At 44.2% G+C, this 21,435-nt stretch overlaps 1 long non-coding RNA gene across 1 annotated transcript; it reads left to right on the forward strand.

Moving 5' to 3' along the window:
- The first annotated feature begins 245 nt into the window (after positions 1-245).
- Positions 246-11,148, forward strand: LOC113928774. Its single transcript, XR_003521967.1, has 3 exons — positions 246-422; positions 10,347-10,468; positions 10,968-11,148. It is a non-coding gene; the product is annotated as an uncharacterized LOC113928774 (long non-coding RNA).
- The last annotated feature ends 10,287 nt before the right edge of the window (positions 11,149-21,435 follow it).

Raw genomic sequence — 21,435 nt, forward strand, 5'->3', positions numbered from 1 at the left:
TTATCCTGGCTACCAGGCTTTTCAGGATGTTAGAGCCCATACTTGGTGGGCCAGTGTTTCACCCAAGACCCAAAGTGGCATGGCAACCAGGAAGGGGAAAAGTGTGGTAGCTGGGGGTATCTAAGAAGATGCGTAAGTTTGTGTCTTAAAACTTTACCCCTTTTCCCACTTAGATCCACTCATATCTTCCCAGTATATGCAGCTCCCAAAACACAATATGGGGCTTCCCTTTTCTTCCTTGGGAACAAAAATATTCTCACTCTTTGCCTGTAAGAAGTTCAGGTCCAACCAGCTACAGATTCTTTTTCAAGGCAGGTAATCATGATCTCCTGGAAGAAGAAGGCAAGAGTGAAAACGAGTCACATTCTCCACCTCCTGGCTGGTCTCAAGGCAGCCCAACAGCTCTTCCGTGCTGCCACCAGGTGGAGCCATTGCACACTCTTATTTTTTCAGAAGGCGCCTATTCAGCAAATACTCATTTCGTGATGTCTTAATAGGAGCCAATGAAACATTTTAAGCAGAAGAAGGGCATGCTCAAAATCAAATAAAAAACCATGGTGACATTTCTAAGGAGGATGGATTGAAGGAGGCCATAGCAGAAATAAGGAAAATTGTTAGGGATTTATTGAAATAGTCTAGGTGATAGGTTATTGCAGATTTGAATTTGGGCCATAGTATTGGGGGTAGAGAAGAGGCCACAGGAGTATATGGCACATAAAATAGTTAGGCCTTGGTGATGAACTGATATAACTTTATATCTACCATCTTAATATTTGTTTTCTATTTGGCCCATAGATTTAGTTCCATTTCTCCTTTTTTTATCGTTTGGAATATCCAGACATTTTTATACTTCCACTGTTTTCTTCTATTGACCTATTGGTCATACATGATTTTACTATTCTTTTAGTGATTACATAAGGGATAAAAATATTCAAACTAGACTTATTTAATCTAATACATATTATTGATTTTACAGTTTTCCCTTTTTTGGTTAGCATCAATATCTTGATCATCTATGGGTTTAATTCTATTATCTTTGTTTTCCCACTTAATTATGGACTTGCCTTGTTACATATCGTTTCATTGCATACAGAAAACATGAAACAAAGATAGGTGAAGCCTTCATCTGATGTGATCTTCCACCAGAGAGGGCAGATAGGATGAGGGCTTATCAGGGTTTGAGGAAAGTTGAGGCCGGGTTGCAGTCTGTCTTTGCTGCACTTTCACAGGAGGGCCATTCTGTCCTTTTCATTGAGGGACATGCTGATCTCTATCATCAGCCCCAAAAGACTGAGGAGATCCTGCTGTGTTCTTCAGAAGTTCTCATCCCAGCTCTAGAGCCTCCTACTCTATGCCATTCCCGTCAGGTCTCTGAAGGGAGAGAGCGGCCACGGGCTCGAGACTGGCCTTCCCCGCTCATGGTCTCGTTTCCTGAAAGGGATAAAACACTCTGCCTTCCAGAAGCTTTCTGGATAGCCCCTCAGCCTCTCATATAGCCCCAGAACTTAGCAAATGTCACATAGGGAGAAAAGGTTTACTTTTCTTCAAAAGGTTTATTTGAGGTTTATCAAGTTTTCCATTTGCCATTTTAGTCCTTCTATTTTCCTGCAGAACTGGCCTGGGTCAAGGTCAAGCCTGTTGTCTCCACTGAGCATTGATAAATTCCTTGTGGGGTGTGTGTGGGGGGTGGGGGCGGTGGCTGATACTGTTAGCACATCTCCGAACAGTTCTCTTTTCCCTGGAATCCTAGCTCATCTGGTTTTCTTTGAGTTGACAGCTCTCCAAGTCCCTTTTCCTGTGTGCCCTTTGTTACTCAGCTGTTCTGACACTGGTCACCTGACCGCTTCTTCCTATTTCCTGTTATTCTCTGAAGAGCGTATGTGAAGTCTTGGCTTGTGACCACCATTCAGAGACTGGTTTAAAGCACGTTTCACTGGAAATTCCCAAGTGAAACTTCAGTAAAAGGACAACATTTTTGAAAGTCAGAGGGGGAGATCCACTCGTGACTTGTTGCCTGGGAGTTCATTTGTCTCCGGGATCCATCTTCTGAGTCCTCACCTGCACCTGGTGGTAGTCTTCCAGTCACTTGCCGTGGTATTTACTGAGCGCATACTAGGTGCCAGGCCCAGTCCTAGGTGCTGGGCATGTAGAATTTAACAATTCAGTATCTCTCTGCCCACGTGGAGCTCATATTTTCTGGCAGGAGAGAAAGAACAATAAACAAATACATGTATCAGATAATGTCAGGAAAAGTAAGAAGGAATATAAAAACGTGACTAGGATGGAGAGTAAGAAGACAGAGGGGTGGTGATTTAAGATAGAGGAGTCAGGAAAAACCTCTCTGGGAATGTGACATTCGAGCAGAGATCAGAACTATGGGAGACTATGAATCCTGTGTGTGTCTAGGAAGAGAATGTCTGGACAAACAGGCCAATCAACATCAGAGTGAACTTGGCTCACCCTAAGAAAAGCAAGCAGGTCATTTTGGCCAAACTGAAGGGAATAAGGCAAAGAGTGAAAGGAGATAAAGATGAAGAAATAAGCGAGAGCCAGATATTCTCTACCTTATGGATGTGATAAGGAGTTTGGGTTTATTCAAAATGTTAAAAGAAAGCCATTGAAGCAATGGTGAGATAAGATCTAATTTATGCTTTCTATCTGAAGATCTGACCACAGAGGAGTGAAAAAGGAATCAGGGAGTATGGGTGGAGAACCGTTGCTATCACGTAGGTGGACAAGGATGGTTTCTTTGGTCTAGATGGTAGCAGCGGGAGTGGTGAAGTGTGGTGGATTTGAAATAAATTTTAAAGGTAGAGTGAATGGAAATTTCTGATGAAGTAGATGTGGGGTATGAAAAAGGATTAAAAAAAAAGATCTCATACTTTGATTCTGAACACCTAGGTGAATCCTTGGGCCATTTACTGAAATGAGTAAGGCTGGAGGGAGAGCTGACCAGGGTGAGGGGTTCACCAAACACAGGTAGCTGGAGACATGAGACGGGAGTTCAGGGGAGAGATCGGGGGTAAAGATGTGGGTTTGAGATTCTTCAGTATCTAGATGTATGTAAAGCCCTGGTTCTGAGTGAGACCATCTAAGGGGAGGGAAGTATATTGACAAGAAGATTGAGGACTGAGCCTTGAGATGTTGGAAGAAGAAGGGGGTATCTGAACAAGATCAAGTTCAGGGGAATGGTAGGGGTGACCACTTAATCAATGTGGGTTGAAACCACAATGAAAAGAAGGTAGAAATGTAAGTAGAGACAGCACTATTTAGAAGGTTTGTGGCAAGGGAAAGCCGAGAAAAGAAGCAGTGGTTGGAGGGGGATGAGGGGCCTAAGGAGGGATATTTGTCTGCTTATGATGAGAGGTATTGCAGCATGGTTCTGGTTTCAGAGCTCAGGACTGGCTGGACAGAGCTTGCCCCTTGTACCTGGCGGGGGCACTCAGAGGAGACTTTTGCCTGAGAACTTCGCTTGGCCAGAAGGGACAGAGCCCCTTGGCTGGGACAGCATAAACAACACTGCTGGGCATACTGGGCTTAGCAGATCTCTCTTTTGTCCTGAAGTTTCAGAGTGAATTGTTTTCTAAAAGATTTTATTTTTAAGTAATCTCTACACCCAATGTGGGGCTTAAACCCATAACACCAAGATCAAGAGTCGCGTGCTCCACCAACTGAGCCAGCCATGCACCCCTCATAGTAAACTTCTCATTGCAGGGCCTTCAGCACCCCCATATGTGTTATCTCCCAGTTATTGGTGAAATTGGGGTCTAAGCTGATGCATGGTTTTGAGCTCTATGGACTATGACAGGACAGTGGGGCTGTGTGCTGGGTGAGTACAAGAACAAAGGGCACATCCATGTGTGTCTTTCTCAAGAGAGGATAATAAGGGAGGACCTACTGGTGCTATTCCCTCCATCTCTTTCCCTTCTCTGCCTTGTTTTTGAAGAAAATGTAGAAGCAGGCCCTCCATACCCTCATCACACACGAGAAGTAAGTTAATGTGGACTGACCTCATCTGAGGTCATAAGAATCCCATCAGAGAGTATGATTAAAGCATCTGTATGAGAACAGACTATCCCAGTTATCTTGTGTCATTGTGGAAATTGTGTTAAACTAAAATCACGATGAGACCTTGATTGAGTGTGTTCTCCTTGCGCCTAAGTTTCGTCACCTATAAAATGACAGTTTGGGCAGGACAAGACAATAGCTAAAGTTCCATTTGCTTAACAGTTCCTAGCTCTATGATGCGTAGATTTTGAAGTTGTAGTGTGAATAGAGCTGGGGTTCTCAACCTTAGCTGCACCGTAGCATTATCCAGAGGAGCTTTAAAAGTTCCTGCAGCTGGGCTGCAAGCATCACATCCTCTGTTCATAAAGCCCCCAGCTGACTGCAGCGTGAGGCGCTGAGACTAAGAAGTGCGGCTTGAGAGCCTGGCTTCTCCCAGTGTGTTCATGAGCCAACACAGGCATCCCTTGGCTGCTAATTAGATGCACCGACCTACTGAGTTAGAATTTACATTTTAACAAGATTCCCAGGTGATTCACCAGAAGGGGGAAAGTTGGTTGGGGAGGCTGTTTTAGAGCTGACATCTACTGGAGATATGAAATTTGGAGTTCCCTAAAATGAGTTTTATTTTTTATTATTATTTTTTTAAAGATTTGATTCATTTATTTGACAGAGAGAGAGACACAGTGAGAAATGGAACACAAGCAGGGGGAGTGGGAGAGGGAGAGGCAGGCTTCCTCTGGAGACCCGCGGGTCTCCAGGGAGCCTGATGTGGGTCTCGATCCCAGGAGCCTGGGATCATGACCAGGGCCGAAGGCAGATGCTTAACGACTGAGCCACCCAGGCGCCCCTAAAATGAGTTTTAAAATCTAATCGCAATACCAGGTTGTCTTGGTCATAAGTCAAATTTGTGAAGAACCAGCTTGTGAACCCTGAGAACACTGTCTAAGGGAATGACCGTGCACTTCTCAAGAATAGAGAATACAAGAAACATGCTAAACGTACTCCCTTTACTAGAAAAGAAAAAAAAATTGCCTGACTTATGTAAACATATGCCAAGATTTAGCTTTAGGCAATGCAGATTTTCTTGTCAGTTTAGTATCTGGTATTAAAAAGCACCAGAATTAGAAATAATTCAAGTGTTCCCTAGTGGGGGAATGGTTAAATAATTACATCCACTCAATGGATTTTCTTTTCTTTTTTTTTATTTTTTTTAAAGATTTTTATTTATTTATTGAGAGAGAGAGTGATAGAGAGCATGAGAGGGGGAGAGTCAGAGGGAGAAGCAGACTCCCTGCCGAGCAGGGAGCCCAATGCGGGACTTGATCCCGGGACTCCAGGATCATGACCTGAGCTGAAGGCAGTCGCTTAACCAACTGAGCCACCCAGGCACCCTCAATGGATTTTCAAACAGATACAATGAGGTTTTGGATACATGAAAAAAGGCTCATGTCAATATTTAGGAAAAAAAAAAGCTAGGTACGCACTCGTATACAATCTGATGACAACTGTACAACAAACAACAAAAAGACAAGCCCAGGGGCACCTGGCTGGCTCAATCAGGAGACCATGCAACTCTTGATCTCAGGGTTATGAATTTGGGGCCCACACTGGGTGTAGGGATTACTTAAAAAAAAGTCTTATACAAAATAAAAACAAAACAAAACAAAACCAAGCCCAAACTATGAGAGAAGATTGGAAAGATTTGCATCTAAGTGTTAATAGTGACTGTCCATAGTCATAGACATCTTTCTATTATTTTCAAAATGTTTTTATAATAAACATATTATTTTCTAATTTAATCTATCCCTCCAGACAACCCAGAATTTGTACATTAGAAAAGCTCTTCTGTCTTCATGAACTGTCCACAGCATACCTACTCTAACATTTTAATTTCCTGCCACTATCCTCAAGTTTCATGGAAACCTGGTAGAGGGTAACACAGTTGTGCTGCCTGACGGCTCCCTGGTAATGTTTACGGCGTGTGTGTGTGTGTGTGTGTGTGTGTGTGTGTGCGCGCGCACCTCTACGAGACCGTGTCACACTTTGCATTCTCTGCAGATCAAATTCCACTTCAGTGGTGCATAGCAATGGGTGTCTTGGGGTACATGATTCTCCCTGAGGTAGGCGCGGTAATTACTGCTCAAGTGAACAGGCATAATTGCTGTTGAGGAAATATGATTAAAAACCAAATCTCCCAAGCTAGCCAAGGGGTTCGGGACAGCACCCCTACTTCCCATGTGCCACTTGGACAGGCGGATCATTTTTACCCAAAGGCAATCAAGTCCTTGCTGGCTCAAGAGAAACTTCTCCCCTCCCTTAACTACAGAGAAGAATCTAAATTGAAGTTCTTGCCCAGAATAAGGGTTATTAGCAGAGATAAATTTTATCTGATTGACTCATCTGTACGGCAGGGCAAACATCTAATTACCAAACATCTCTTCTTATTGCCCCGTGAAGTGCATTCCTGTCCTCTGAGGTCCCAGGCCCTTACCGTTCTCTTTAGTTCAGGATGACATTTATATCTCATTTTCCTGACTGTCTTTGGAATCTCCATGTCTATGTGGATTCCCCCTATGTATGCTGTTGAATTTGATCTCCTGTTGATCTGCCTCATGTCTATTTGATTCTTAGCTGGGCTGGAAGGACCTTTGAGCGGACAGGAATTCTTGTGCTCCCTGATGCTAGAAAACCTCTCCACAAAAATAGGAGAGAAAGAAAAACAGTTTTATTATTGAATAAGCATTAAACCAGAATCAGTGAGCACCACTAGCAATCCGAGGGATTGCAAAGACAGAAGGAAATCTGTCCTTTTATATAGTCAAGAGGATAGAGCCCGTTACATGTTGTCTGGATAATAACTAGTCCTCAAGTAAGAGGAGTTAGCCCCATCTGTCACACACAGTCCATCCTAAATTCACCTGGTAATCAGGATAACCATCTGTGTTAGTTCAAGGGCTTTATCCAAAGGAGGCACCTGGGTGGCTCAGTCGTTAAGCGTCTGTCTTGGCTCAGGTCATGATCCCAGGGTCCTGGGATCGAGCCCCGCATCAAACCGCGAATTGGTCTCCCTGCTCAGTGGGAAGTCTGCTTCTCCCTCTGCCTCTGCCCCTCCCCTGCTTGTGCTCTCTTGCTCTCTCTCTGTCAAATAAATAAATAAAATCTTACTAAAAAAAAAAAAACAAAAAACGAAAACAAAAGTAGAAACAAGTTTCTCCTGTCTTCCTGACAGGAGTTTTACAATTTAATGCAAGGCACCACCGAAGTTGGCTCCTCCTTCCCCAGAGACTGTGGCTCATGTTTAAAGAGATGTCCCAAAGCAAGCTTTGGGAGTTGGGATCTGGCCTGGGCCAGACGTAGGGACCTGGAATTCCCTGAGGGAATTTGCTCCTTTTGACTTGTGGAGTTAGTATGGCCTTAAATGTCCACTCTAGATCTAGGGGAGGCAAATTGCAAGATTTCTGTTCCTCCGTCAGAGCTGGAGCCTAAAAGGAGACACATGCACATTCCAATGGGGCTGTGGAAGCTGTTGGTCAGCAGCATGCCTAAAATCAATTAAAAACATGCAGACCCAGAGGGTTTTCTGTATAATGCAGTCCTTAACATGGCCTTAGGAGTTAATGGCCTTTACGGTGGAAGAGGCCTTGCCTCAATTCAGAAACACCTATTGCTGCTTCTGATGGAAACTGAAACCATCAAAGTCCATGAGAAGAAAAAAACCATGGTTTTTGTGGAGAGGCCTCCCCGCTCTGGTTATATCTCTGAGCCCAGTCCTCCACATTTCCCATTTGAGTCACCAGGAGCTGCTAATTTCTTATCCACTCGAGCCCCAGCTGCACCCCCTTCTCTAAAGTTGTATTGATTCCATCTGTCCAGCACCCGCCCCCCAAATCCTTCCGTCCCTGCGGACGTAAACGCATTTGACTCCCACTGCGCATGCGTGCTTGCCTGAGGCACTCCAAAATATCTTCCGGAAGTTTAGGATCGTTGGGCCACTGCACAGTGGCTGAGCACCATTTTGACCTGGCAACGGGTCCTGCTCAGACGTTGTGCCCTGTTCCGCTTACCAGCCTCTGTTTTGTTCCTGAATTGAAGCCCCTGTTTCATACCAGATCAGCATCTTGCCCAACCCAGCCTCTTTGCCTGAATGACTACATTTATAATCTCCTTAGGACTCTACTTGCTCTAAAACCTAGGCTCCCACTTTACAGTTACTCTTTTGCCCTTGAACCACCATGCAGAGTTCGGGCTCCGTTCCCTGGTGCTGAGAGCCCCGATTCTCCTCCCGGGTCCTCTGCAGAGGCCTCTTTTCCCAATCCTCTTCTCATCCTCAGGCCTTTAGGACACAGCCATGCTTCAGGCTTGTGTCCCCAGTGAGTGTGTCTCGATGCCTCCTGGACATTGCATCTCTTGGATTGGATCTGGACTCCCAAACCCTAGGCACTCAGCATCCACTTCACCCTGAAGAGTTGTTCTAGCCTGTCAGGAATCCACTTCTCCTTCTGCCAGCCTATGTCTTTTCCATTCCATTGACCCTTCCATCTATTCCTTCCTGGTGTGGACACTGACTGAGCTTGGCAGTGGCAATAGAGGTGTTGTGTTAAAGGTTAATGGTCTATTTCAGGAAGAAATGTAACCCTAAAACCCTGGTTGAAACTTGGGTAGTACCTTCCTTGAGAATCAATATGATAATTAGTGTTCTAAATTACTAACGATTGTACTTTTTTTTTTTTAAAGATTTTATTTATTTGACAGAGAGAGACACAGCGAGAGAGGGAACACAAGCAGGGGGAGTGGGAGAGGGAGAAGCAGGCTCCCTGCTGAGCAGGGAGCTGGACATGGGGCTCGATCCCAGGACCTCAGGATCTGACTTGAGCCAAAGGCAGATGCTTAACGGACTGAGCCACTCAAGCGCTGCAAGAATCTGTGTTTTAAAAATTTCTGATGTAGCAAGTTCACTAATTTGAAACCATGGGACACCTGGCTGGCTCAGTCGGTTAAGTGTCTACCTTCGACTTGGGTCATGATCCCGGGGTCCTGGGATCAAGCTCCACATCGGGCTCCCTGCTCAGCTGGGAGTCTGCTTCTCTCTCTCCTTCTGCCCCTCCTCCTGCTTGTTCTTGGCTCTCTCTCTCTCTTTCTCTCAATCTCTCTCTTGCAAATAAATGAAATCTTTAAAAAAAATTTGGAACCACAAATCTAGATAGAACCATTGTTAACATTTGGCAGAGTCCACTATGTTACCTGTTTGCAGATAATTTTATTTATTTATTTTTATAAAAATTTGGGATAATATTATGGATTACTCATGACAGAACCCAAACACTAATTACCTTGAGCAAAAAGAGTTTATTAACTCATAAGTGAGAAGTCCAAGGCTGACTTACGTCAAGAATACTCAAGCCAGGGTGTCTGATGCCTTTACCACCTTTACCTTTATTTGGAAGTTAAGGCCCTTCTCTACTTTAACAACTCCTGGAAGAAAAGTTCCAGGAATTGTCCTCACGAGCCTGCCTTTCATGTTGTGCCAAGGGATTCAGGTACTTAGATTTGATCAGATTCACTTCTTTGACCTACACGGGTTGAAGTCAGCACCACTTAAAACACGTGCAATTGTTTCTCTATGAGAAGGGGAAGTTCTATTAGCAGAAGGAGGGGAAGGACATTTGCTGATCAGAGGAAACTCACAGATATGCAACACACACTGCACAGATGGATCTGCTTCCCACTATTTTCACTTAATATAGTATACTCATCACATTTCATGTCATCAAGTATTCTTTGAAAATCTGTTATTTTATTGCCATATAATGTTCTACTTTATATGGACACTGTATTAGTTATCTATTGCTGTGTTACAAATTACCTCAAAATTTAGCAACTCAAAACAAAACAAAACAAAATATATATATTTTCTCACAGTCTCTGAAGGTCCGTAATCTCAGAGTGGCTCAGTTAGGTAGTTCTGGCCCAGGGTCTGTCATGAGGTTGCATTCTAGCTGTCCACTGGAGCTAGTCTTTGAAGACTTGACTGGGGCTGGAAGATCCTCTTCCAAGCTCACTCCCATGGCTGTTGGCTAGGGGCTTTGTTTCCTCATCAAGTGGACCTCTCCACAGGGCTGATGATAACATGGCTTCCCCCAAGTGAGAGATCCATGAAAGAAGACTAAAAGATGGTGGGGCGGTGGTGGTGGTGGTGGTGGTGGGGTGGATGTGGGGTGTTTGGGGGGGAGGGGGAGGGACTATGGGGAGGGAGAAAAGAAGGTTGCAATTTTTTTTTTATAACTTAATCTTGGACATGAAATATTATCACATTTGCTTTATTCTGTTGGTTCACACAGACCCACCCTGGGGCAATGTGAAGGGGCTACACAAAGCTGTGACTACCAGGAGGTGGAGATCATTGGGGGCCATCTTAGAGGCTGCCAACCACAGACACCATTTTTTGTTGTGTGATAATTAGGTTGGTTCCAGTTTGTCAAGAGCTAAACTAATCTATAATGAGCATCTAGTATAGCAAGTATTATGTTTAAAATTGGGAAAATATTTTTTTTTTTTAAGGAATTAAGAGCAATTGTTGAGAACCCTGATGATCAACACAAACAAAATTATATGTTGGCCAAAAGAGGAGACTCTCTATTCTAAAGAGAACTTGTGAATCTGTTGAGCTTACACAATGCAAATGGCAGGTATATAAGTGTCTCACTCTGTGGTAAAGCCTCTGGGCCACGATCCTATCCTCTCAGCACACCTCTGATTTCAGGGGCAGCTGTGATGGGCAGGTGTGACTCATTTTTGACTCTGGCCTTATATCTTTCCATATTCTACCCAGGCTTTTTCCTATGCCCCAGAGCTTGTCTGGCTCCTGCTGAGTGCAGCTCAGAAGTGCTAAAGAGTTAAGTGCCCTGGGACAACCCTTGGGGAATCCTATCATAGTATTTATTCCACCCTCTATCTTTCAGGAGAACCACTGAAGGGAAAATTCTGCCCACTACGCTACTCAGAAGTCCCAGCAGAACTGAGCATCCATGGTCTATGGCAGGGACCTCAATAACACACCTTTATGTGAACTCCTCCACCTTTCCTATCTCACCAAGCCTGCTTACTCCTGCTTCCTGGGATAACCTCTCCAATAAACTCCTGCACCAAGTGCTTCACTCCGGGTCTGATTTCAAGGGAATACTAAATAAATCAGCATTGGTTTAGAATTATATAGCAATCATCTTGTTGAATTGAACTGTGGAGTCCCAGAAAAGACTCAGGATTCTTTGCTATCCTATGAAGTACATACAGCATGGTATATATATACATACACCCTGTCTTACTGTGCTTTTTGGGTTAAAGAAACATCATTTCCTTATTTCCTTTACTAAACACATTACAACAAGCTACATTAATAGATGCTAATAGAAACCACTGCTTCCCAGATAGTTTTCTAAGCTATACATTTCAAACTATCGCAATAGTTTCTCCTCCAGAAAAAAGGGAGTAGTTAAGATCCACCATCTGTGGCATCTTCTCTCCTGGGAAATCAAGGCTTCTAACTCCTTTGGCAGGTCAAGGCCAGTAAGGAATGGGATGTCTCCATTTAAGCAGGAAGGGCTTCCACTGACTGCACCATCGCTGGCCGAGATGTGGAACACATCAAAGCTACTGTTCAGTACAATTTCTAACCTCGTGATGTGTCAATCCTAATAAAGTACAAAAAACAGTTTGAAGTCCTGTGAGTTGGCCATGGACCAACCTCCAGCACTTTATGCAGAATCCCATTGCTGGGGATGTGGCTTCAAGTCAAATCTAAATTACCCTGGGTTTATGGGAGGAAGAGAGGTAAGGCATTTGCTCCATCAGTGTCCTTTGTCCTTTCTGTACACATTTTTACAAGTTATGTGTATGCCTTACTTTATGTAATAGAAATATAAATGAAAAAGTTCTGAGCAAATCATATCACTGTTTAAAATGACTATACTTGGGGCGCCTGGGTGGCTCAGTCATTAAGCATCTGCCTTGTGGCTCAGGTCATGATCCCAGGGTCCTGGGATCAAGCCCCACATCAGGCTCTCTGCTCGGTGGGAAGCCTGCTTCTCCCTCTCCCACTCCCCCTGCTTGTGTTCCCTCTCTCACTGTCTCTCTCTCTCTGTCAAATAAATAAACAAAATCTTCAAAAAAAAATGACTATACTTAACTCGAAACTCATCAAGTTATGTACGTACAGCTTTTTGTATGTAAATTTTTTGAAAATAAAATCACTATAAAAATGGAGGAGGAAGGTGTTTATTTACTCCCGAGGAGATGGAATAGCATTAGATTCAGATTTTATTCTCATTAAAATTTTCAACATTTGAAAAGGGTGCTAGCCAGTCTTTGGTCCAGCTGTCCCATAAAATATTTGTGTCAGAACTTAACTGAAAACACATTCCCGAGGGACTTGGCAGAACTATATCTAGAAACTTGCTGTGACTCTGTATGTATTAAAAAGTTAAGATGAATGTATAAGAAAACACTGATATTTAAACACCGAATATTTTAGTGAAGTAAAAAATACTTCTATCATGTAAGGACCCAGTCTGATTTATGTTTGGATTTTTCATGTATTAGATTTTCTGCTGAATCACAAATTATCTGTATTACTAAAATGAATTGACATAATTTTAGCTGAAGCAAAACAAAACAAAACAACCAAAAAACCCCACCAAACAAAAAACCTTGGGAGTCTAGTAAATATTTGTCCCATTAGGGTAGGCAAATGAATATAAGAGTTTTTTTTTTTTTTGAGATACAATTTTTTTAGAGTCACCATGACTAATTTATACTTTCAATTACATATATAAATACATTTGGCATATTTTTCCTTGCAAAAATACAATTAACTTGAACATATGGGACACTTGTACCACAGCATGGACTAAAAAATTCAAATGGATGTCATTGGAATACCAAGAAATGGCATGTTTGTTTAAGCATAGTAAAATTCAACATAATCGCTTTAGCCTAAATTATATTCTAAATTTATATATATATATATTTTATTAAAGTATAGTTGACATTGAAACACAATCTTTTTTTTTTAAAGATTTTATTTATTTATTCATGAGAGACAGAGAGAGAGAGAGAGAGAGAGAGGCAGAGGGAGAAGCAGGCTCCCAGGGAGCAGGGAGCCTGATGCGGGACTCGATCCCAGGACCCTGGGGTCATGACCTGAGCCGAAGGCAGACGCTTAACCATCTGAGCCACCCAAACACAATCTTAAAGAAACTTCTCAGGCTCCATTGCCACTGGAGTGGAGAGTGGACATCCTGAGGGTAGATTCTGGATCTTAGAGGTTTGAGACTCTGGGGGCCGAGGAAAGGACACGGGAGAAAAAAGGCAATCTAACAGACCAATAGGATCTGGTAAAAGAGGTTGCAGCATTATGATTAGGAGACCTGTGTGAAGAGGGTGACATTTCTGTCCACACACTGGTCCATAAGGGTGCCTTCAAGTCGGATCAGAGGTTTTTATTAAAATTTTATACCAAATTACTAACTTTAGATATGTTGATCTTCCAATTCATGCAATACTCAAATTTTCTAAGCCGTTTTTGCTGTTTCTTCATTTCTGGGCACCTTTTCACAAGCATAGGGAGAAAGGGCATGAATACATCACAGCCCCCGCCCCCCCAACACAGGCATATTTACTCTTGATAAACCACTGATACCAAACTCAAGTGGGTACAGGTGACCTGCATTTGGTCAAGTCTCTGAAGCTGAGTTTCCTCCTTTGTAAGTGTGGGAGAAAATACCTGCCTCGTCTTTTTTGTAGGATGTTGTGAGAATTAAATGTGTTAATAAGTTTTTGTTTGTTTGTTTTTCAACAGATATTTTTCAAAAGCTTATCTTGTGTCCACCCTCCTCCAAACTTTGGAGTTCTCAATGAATGTGATAGACAAGGACCCTGATATCAGGGCACTGACCGTGTATAGTGCATCAGTGGTTTCCAATCTTTTATAAAACAGTTTTTAGTTATTTTATTTTTTAATTATTTATTTTTAAAAATAATCTCTCTCTCTCTTTTAAAGACTTATTTATTTTAAAGAGAGAGAGACAGCACAAGTGGGTGGGGCAGAGAGAGAGAGAGAGAGTGGGGGAGGGGCAGAGGGAGAGAGGGAGAGAGAATCTCAAGCTGACTCCACGCTGAATGTGGACCCTGATGTGGGGCTTGATCCCGGGACCCTGAGATCATGACTTGAGCCAAAACCAGTTGTCTGATGCTTAACTGACTGCACCACCCTTATAAAACATTTTTTTAAATTGGGTAACCCTTTGTTGATGGGATGACTTATTTGTAGTAACCTTACCTGGAAATCACCATGTAAAATAAGTAAAAAGGAAATAACAGCAGAAGCTAAAGTTCTGCTTGCTTATCCCAGCCCCAGTTTCCCAGGGAACTTTGGGACTACTATTTGAGAACTACCTCAGTCAATTTCTTCACACATACAAGAGATACAGATTGGGAACACGATGACTCCCAAATTTGCAAATTCTCTGTGTAGATAGATGCTGCTGGTGTCCACCCAGACCCACTGTGCTGGCTGGAGAACCAGCCTATCTGCAGGGAGGGTTGGCCATTCACAGCTCATAGCTGACCCCTGATCCAGAACTTTGTCCAGGTCCCACAGAGTGCTCTGAAGCTGGAAAAGCACCAGAGAGTTTCTCTATATTGAGTCAAAGGAAGGAGGTGTCCCTTAGCATCTCTGGACAAAAAGGTTCCCCAAAGCCAAGGACAAAGTATTTGCAAATACAGGTATTTGCAAGACAGGATAGGACTCTTGTGGGACTGAATGATACATGAGTTGCAAAGCATTTGAAAATTTTACCATTTCTGTTAAAAACACTTTCAGTCTAATACTTCTACAGTTTTTTGGTTGCTGTTATATTTTAGTTCCATGGGCAAGGCAGAAACTTATAGAAAGATAATAATTTCATCTTTCGGGCACCTGGGTGGCTCAGTCGTTAAGCGTCTGCCTTCGGCTCAGGTCGTGATCCAGGGGTCCTGGGATCGAGCCCCACATCGGGCTCCCTGCTCAGCGGGAAGCCTGCTTCTCCCTCTCTCACTCCCCCTGCTTGTGTTCACTCTCTCACTGTGTCTCTCTCTGTCAAATAAATAAATAAAAATCTTTAAAAAAATAATTTCATCTTTCATGAGTCATTTATTTTAAAATAATTTCAATGAAGACTGCCTGTCGGTGGGCTTTTGTCTGAAATGAATGTTATTCGTGTTGCAGCAGAAACTGTGGTGATGTCTTGGGTCACCTGTGCCTTCTCAGCCCTGGAGGCTAGGGAACATGATGCGCGTAGTAGGCAAGGGGGGTCTGCAACACAGTATTAGCTGAAGCTGGGAATCCCTCTTGACCTGGTCTTTCTGAGCTATCTCGGGGAGAAAGTGTGAGTGTGTGATGTGTATGTGAGTGTGTGTGTATTTGAGAGTGTGTCTGTGTGTATAGGTGTATGTAAGTGAATGTGTGTCTGTGTGAGTGTGCGCAAGTATATAGAAAGAGCTGGAACCACCAGAATCCAGGGGGTACTGTGGCGTCCTCCAGCCTCAAGGGGTTTCTCTGGTGGTGCAGAGGGTTGTTTCTTCGGACAAGAAGTAAGCATCCTGGGTGTGTGTGTGTCTGTGTGTGTCACAGGAGGGGATTTGTGGAGGAGGTGACCACATAAGCTAGCAAAGTACGAAGCTGGGGTTCAAGATGAAGTCTGCTTTTCAAGTGCCGTGCTCTTGGGAAGACTTTGGCCTCTGAGACAGCTTTCATCCCTAAGTTGTTACCTACGTATTTTCCTGAATTATATCATGTTGAAGAAAATTCTATGCATTTGTGTAAATATTTATGTGCATCCTTATTGGTTAGGGCCCGATCATAAAACACACTTTCACAGTTTTATTCGATTGAGAATTTATTTGAATGTTTCCTGACAATCCAAGTGGCATTGCAATTTGAGATGGAACTACAGCATTTAGGAGGAGATTTCTCATCCCCTCTTGCGGGGCTCTCCCCCCGGGGCTCAGAGAAGTACCGGCAAACCCTCCCGGGAGCTGCCTTCAGATCAGCTGCTGCAGAACAAGGGCCATCGGTGCTCGGTGGCGACGGGACCCCAGGCACTCCCAAATTCATAGGGAGTTTGTGAAAAGGGCTGAGTGAACAGAGTTCAATGGGGAGTGTTTATAAAGGCGGGGGCATGAGAAAAGGAACCGAATTGAGTGAGAACGGTAGCCTGAGGAGACACTGCTTGATGGCCCTTGTAGACTTCAGCAGAGGAATGTGGCTGCTACCTGGTCCAAAGAAGCTCTGATCTCTGCCTCTTCCCTCCCTCCATACCCTGCCAATGTTCTCCGCTGGTGGAGACTGACCTGCACCTGAAGGCGAGGAACCCCGGGTGGTGCAGACCCGGAGCAGGGTGGAGGAGGGTGCGGAGAGGTGGAGAGGAGGCGAGGGGCAGATGGGGAATGTCCATGACAGCACCGGCGATGTGCCAGGCTCTCTGCAAGGTGCTGCGGCACACGGTGGGCGAGCCACGGCCCCTTTCTAGAAGAACACAAGTCAGTAACTCTGGGGAAGTGTGATAAAGACGAAAGCTAGCTTAGAATCATGGTCTAGATAGTGGCTGTCTTAGGACAGAGCAAATGACAGCTCAAAATCAGTCTTGAAATTAGAATCCTTACGTATAATATGGCTTTTATACAACAAGGGCCTTTGAGCCAAACACCTGATGTTGATATGCAACATGTTTTTGTCTCTTTCTCCGACACGACCCTGTCATGGAAATGTAGGCCTTGACCCTTAGCTATTTGGCAACCTGGTCTCCTTGTCAGTATAAGCTGTTTTGCTAATAGCATTAAAAAGTGTCTGCTGGGCGCCTGGGTGGCTCAGGGGGTTGAGTGACTGATTCTTGATTTTGGCTCAGGTCGTGCTCTCAGGGTCGTAGGATGGAGCCCCGTGTCTGGCTCTGCGCTGGGCGTGGAGCCTGCTTAAGATTCTCTCTCCCTCTCTCTCTCCCTCTGCCTCTGTCCCTACCTCCCCAACCCCTATGGCTCGCTCTGTCTCTAAAAAACATAAAAATAAATAAGTAAAAGGTGTCTGCAGTAACCCATTAAGAAGGAGGAGGGACGCACCCGACTCCCACACCGCTGCCAAACCAGCTCACAATGTCCTGCATCTCCGAGGAGGGACAATTGACAACTGTAGGAAACTTGATGAAACGTGCAAAAAGATAGTACATGATGTGTACATGACATTACTTAACTTAGGAAACCTGTCACAGCTCTACGTGGCGACAGGGTAAAAGTGTGCATGGGTCCACATGCGTGGATAATTTTAAATACTGAAAACAGGCAAAATATGTGGATTGTACAGATCCACTCTGGCATTAGATTATTCCTTCTCCTCTCAGTCCGTCTCTGTTATGATGAGAGTAGATGTGGAGGTGGGTGCATGTGTCAACCTAAACTGGGAGTGGCTGGGCTCCCGTCGCCAGAGTGCCGATGGCCCTTGTTCTGCAGCAGCCGATCTGAAGGCAGTTCCCGGACAGCCGGAGGGTTTGCTGGTGCTTCTCTGAGCCCGGGGAAGAGCCCCGCAAGAGGGGACAAGAAATCTCCTCCTAAATGCTGTAGTTCCATCTCAAATTGAAATGCCACTTGGATTGTCAGGAAACATTCAAATAAATTCTCAATCGAATAAAACTGTGAAAAGAATCGTTTTTGGTCAGAAAACACGTGTTGATCTTTCTAAAGGCCAGCAAACGTGGGTAAACCTCTGATTTATCTGATGTTAGACTCCATGGTTTTGACTTGATTTTTCTAAGAATTTGAAATGAACTCATTTCATTGAGATAGAAAGGAAGTGGTTAATTGACCCCCTCTCAGAATCCAGTCTTCAAGGGAAAGGGAAAGGAGGATCCAACGCATATATTGGCAATAGTCCCCCCTGTCTGAGTCCCCGGGAAGGTGGAGAGGTTTTAACGGACCCCGTTGGCTCCCTTGGCAAAGCAAAACCCGACAGAGATGGTGTTTACAAGTTCCTTTCTGAAAAGTAATACAAAAAGATCAGAAAGGTCTGTTTTGAACACTGACTTGGTTTTCAGAAGTTGCTGTGTTTTCATTCACCTAAGACGCTTTTTAAAAAAATTTTTATTGTTATGTTAATCACCATACATTAGTTTTTGATGTAGTGTTCCATCATTGTTTGCATATAACACCCAGTGCTCCATTCAATACGTGCCCTCTTTAATACCCATCACCAGGCCAACCCATCCCCCCACCCCCTCCCCTCTAGAACCCTCAGTTTGTTACTCAGAGTCCATAGTCTCTCATGGTTGTCTCCCCCTCCGATTTCCCCCTCATTTTCCCCTTCCTACTATCTTCTTCTTTTTTTTTTAACATATAATGCATTATTTGTTTCAGAGGTACAGGTCTGTGATTCAGTAGTCTTACACAATTCACAGCACTCACCACAGCACATACGCATCCTCCCCAATGTCTATCACCCAGCCACCCCATCCCCCCGACCCCCCACCACTCCAGCAACCCTCAGTTTGTTTCTTGAGATTAAGAATTCCTCATATCAGTGAGAAAATATGATACATGTCTTTCTCTGATTGACTTATTTCCCTCAGCATAATACCCTCTATGATGCAGCCATGAAAAAAAAAACAACGAAGTCTTGCCATTTGCAACGACGTGGATGGAACTAGAGGGTATTATGCTGAGCGAAATAAGTCATCTAAGACGCTTTTTAGAGATGCACTATGGAGGTGAACCAGAGAAAGTTCCTCTGGCGGGTATGTAAGGGGGAAGGGGCCCCATGGTTAGCAAACAACACGACATACACGTTGTTAAACCAGTAAGCATATGCAGGGCTATGAAGGGCTGCTTTCACCGCCGGCTGCTGGGCTGCTTGGGGCGAGGAGAGCTGGCTCTCCTCCTTGTCACTGGGGACGGGAGAAGGAGGCACACCATGTACCTGAGGAAACGGTTCATGAACGGTCTGTACTTTGTCTTGGGAGATTCCTTAGCGAGTAAGCAGAGTCAGCATGTTGACCGTTTAAGGCTCGCTGATTTTCTTTTCATGACTGTGTGACTGGTCCATTTTTTTTTTTTTTTTTTTAATCAGAGGTTTAAAGTACCAGTATTATTAATGGAAAAACTGGATGGAAGAATGTGGTTTGGACTAAACGCCAAAACACAGCTTCCTTCTCTTTTCCCGTTTGAATTGTGTTAACCCATTTAGCTATGGAGAGTTGGAAAAGAGCCGGTGGAAAGGTAGCTGGGGGCTGCCAGCGAGGGAGGAGGGCGGGGAGCCTGCCTCTGGGCCCCAGCAGGGGGAGCCGGGGAAGGAGGCGGGCAAGGAGGAGAAGCAGGGCCTTGTTTCGTCCCGCCCGTGGGTTGTTTTTTCGTTTTTATTTTTGTTTTTTGCTCGGTTGTCCCACCGCTAGGAGAGGGGAATGAACAGCCTCCTCCCTTTCCTGGTTGTCTGCTTTTGTAGGGGCCACACATACCACTGTACGATGTTGGTGTGTTCCTTGGGCAAGTTACTTAATTTTCTGGTTCCCCATCTGTAAAAAGGAAATGATCATAGTCCTTAAGCATCCTGAAGATTCCTTGAGATAATCCACTGAAAGCGCTTAGAACTCTGTCTAGCAACAGCAGGTTCCCAGCGAAGGCTGAAAAAAATCACTGCTCCTACTGCTGATAACCTCTTTGGATTTCCCCCAGGCCCTTTGATCACGGACTTGGGGTAAGGGAGGCTATGAGTGTAAGCAGCTAACTGGGAAGTGGAGAAAAAGAATTTGTCAACAGAATCCTCCTCTTTCTGGAAATTCCTGGAGATGGTAAGGTCAGTGGCAATGGTTGATTAGGAGACCATCTAATAAGCATTGAAGACCCAATGATAAGGGGCCCCTTCAATCTGTTGACTGTACCACACAGACATAGTAGTTAGGCCTGCAGATCTGCAGTGGGACATAGGTAAGAAAGAAATTATTCGGGGCACCTGGGTGGCTCAGTTGGTTAAGCGTCTGCCTTCAGCTGGGGTCATGATCCCACGGTCCTGGGATCAAGACCCATGTCAGGCCTCCTGCTCAGGTGGAGGCCTGCTTCTCCCTCTCCCTCTGCCTCTCCACCTGCTTATGTGCTCTCTCTCTCTCATTCTCTCTCTGTCAAATAAATAAAATCTTTTTTTTTTTTTTTAAAGAAAGAAATTACTCCTCCAGAAGCCGAGAGGAGCAGTGAACGTAATGAATGGGAGTAAAAGGTGTGGGAACACCTCTAGAAGGTTAGGATTAGCACCAAAAATCTTAACTTGCAGAGAAAACTCACCCTGACTTGGCCTGAGGCTGTGGAACTGACTTCACTTCCCCCAGGAGGATTGAGAACTTGAGCAGAGTAAAAGTGGTCAAAGTAGCAGGACTTGGTAGGGAGAGTTTTGAGATAGAAAGGGCTACGGCCACAGATGAGGCAGAGAAATCCTTGCTATCGCTTCCACCATCAACAGACAGTATTTACTAAATCTCTGGACAATTTTTATCTCATAAGCAATATACCCCTGGATTTTGAAACCAGACTGTTCACATGGAATAATCTTAGTTGTATAGTGTTCTTATTGTAATTATTCCAATTATAGCAAAAACTTTCATTTCTAAGTCAGTGACTGAGTGGATATGCACGATGAATCCATTTGCACTGAGGAGAAATGCATACGAGAAATAGGGCAAAGCTTACAATGTTGAGGTCTTCGTCCCCCAACATGGAATTCACCTTCAGCCCCGGTGGCATAGAACGAGCAATGTGTTCATTAAACCACATACATTCAGTTCCCGAGCACTCAAGGAAACCGCCTTTCCCAGTGCTTTGGGACTGTACGATTAGTTGTGGCCAACAGAACATTAGCAGAAGTGACACAAGCCACTAACATCAGCAGATCTTCAATTCTCTCCTCCTTTTCAGGAGGAGAGCCATTGTTGGAAGGGAGCCTGTATCCCAAGTCAAAGCTTAGAAGAAATCCACCCGGGAAAGCCACCTAACCAGCATCAGACTGCAAAATGCACTAGAAATAAAACAGCTTGGGACACCTCGGTGGCTCAGTGGTTAAGCATCTGCCTTCAGCTCAGGTCATGATCCCAGGGTCCTGGGATCGAGTCCCGCATCAGGCCCCCTGCTTGGCAGGAAGCCTGCTTCTCCCTCTCCCACTCCCCCTGCTTGTGTTCCCTCCCTCGCTGTGTCTCTCTCTGTCAAATAAATAAATAAAATATTCTTTAAAAAAGAAATAAAACTCCTGTATTAAGTCACTGAAGTTTTAGGGTTGTTTGTTATGGAAGCTAGTAGCATTAATGACCCTCACTAGGACAGCCTCAGACAGCAAAAGTGACCAATGTGGAAATCTTTTATTTTTTATTTTAT

The sequence above is a fragment of the Zalophus californianus genome, chromosome 5 (assembly GCF_009762305.2).
Source record: "Zalophus californianus isolate mZalCal1 chromosome 5, mZalCal1.pri.v2, whole genome shotgun sequence".
Classification (NCBI taxonomy): domain Eukaryota; kingdom Metazoa; phylum Chordata; class Mammalia; order Carnivora; family Otariidae; genus Zalophus; species Zalophus californianus.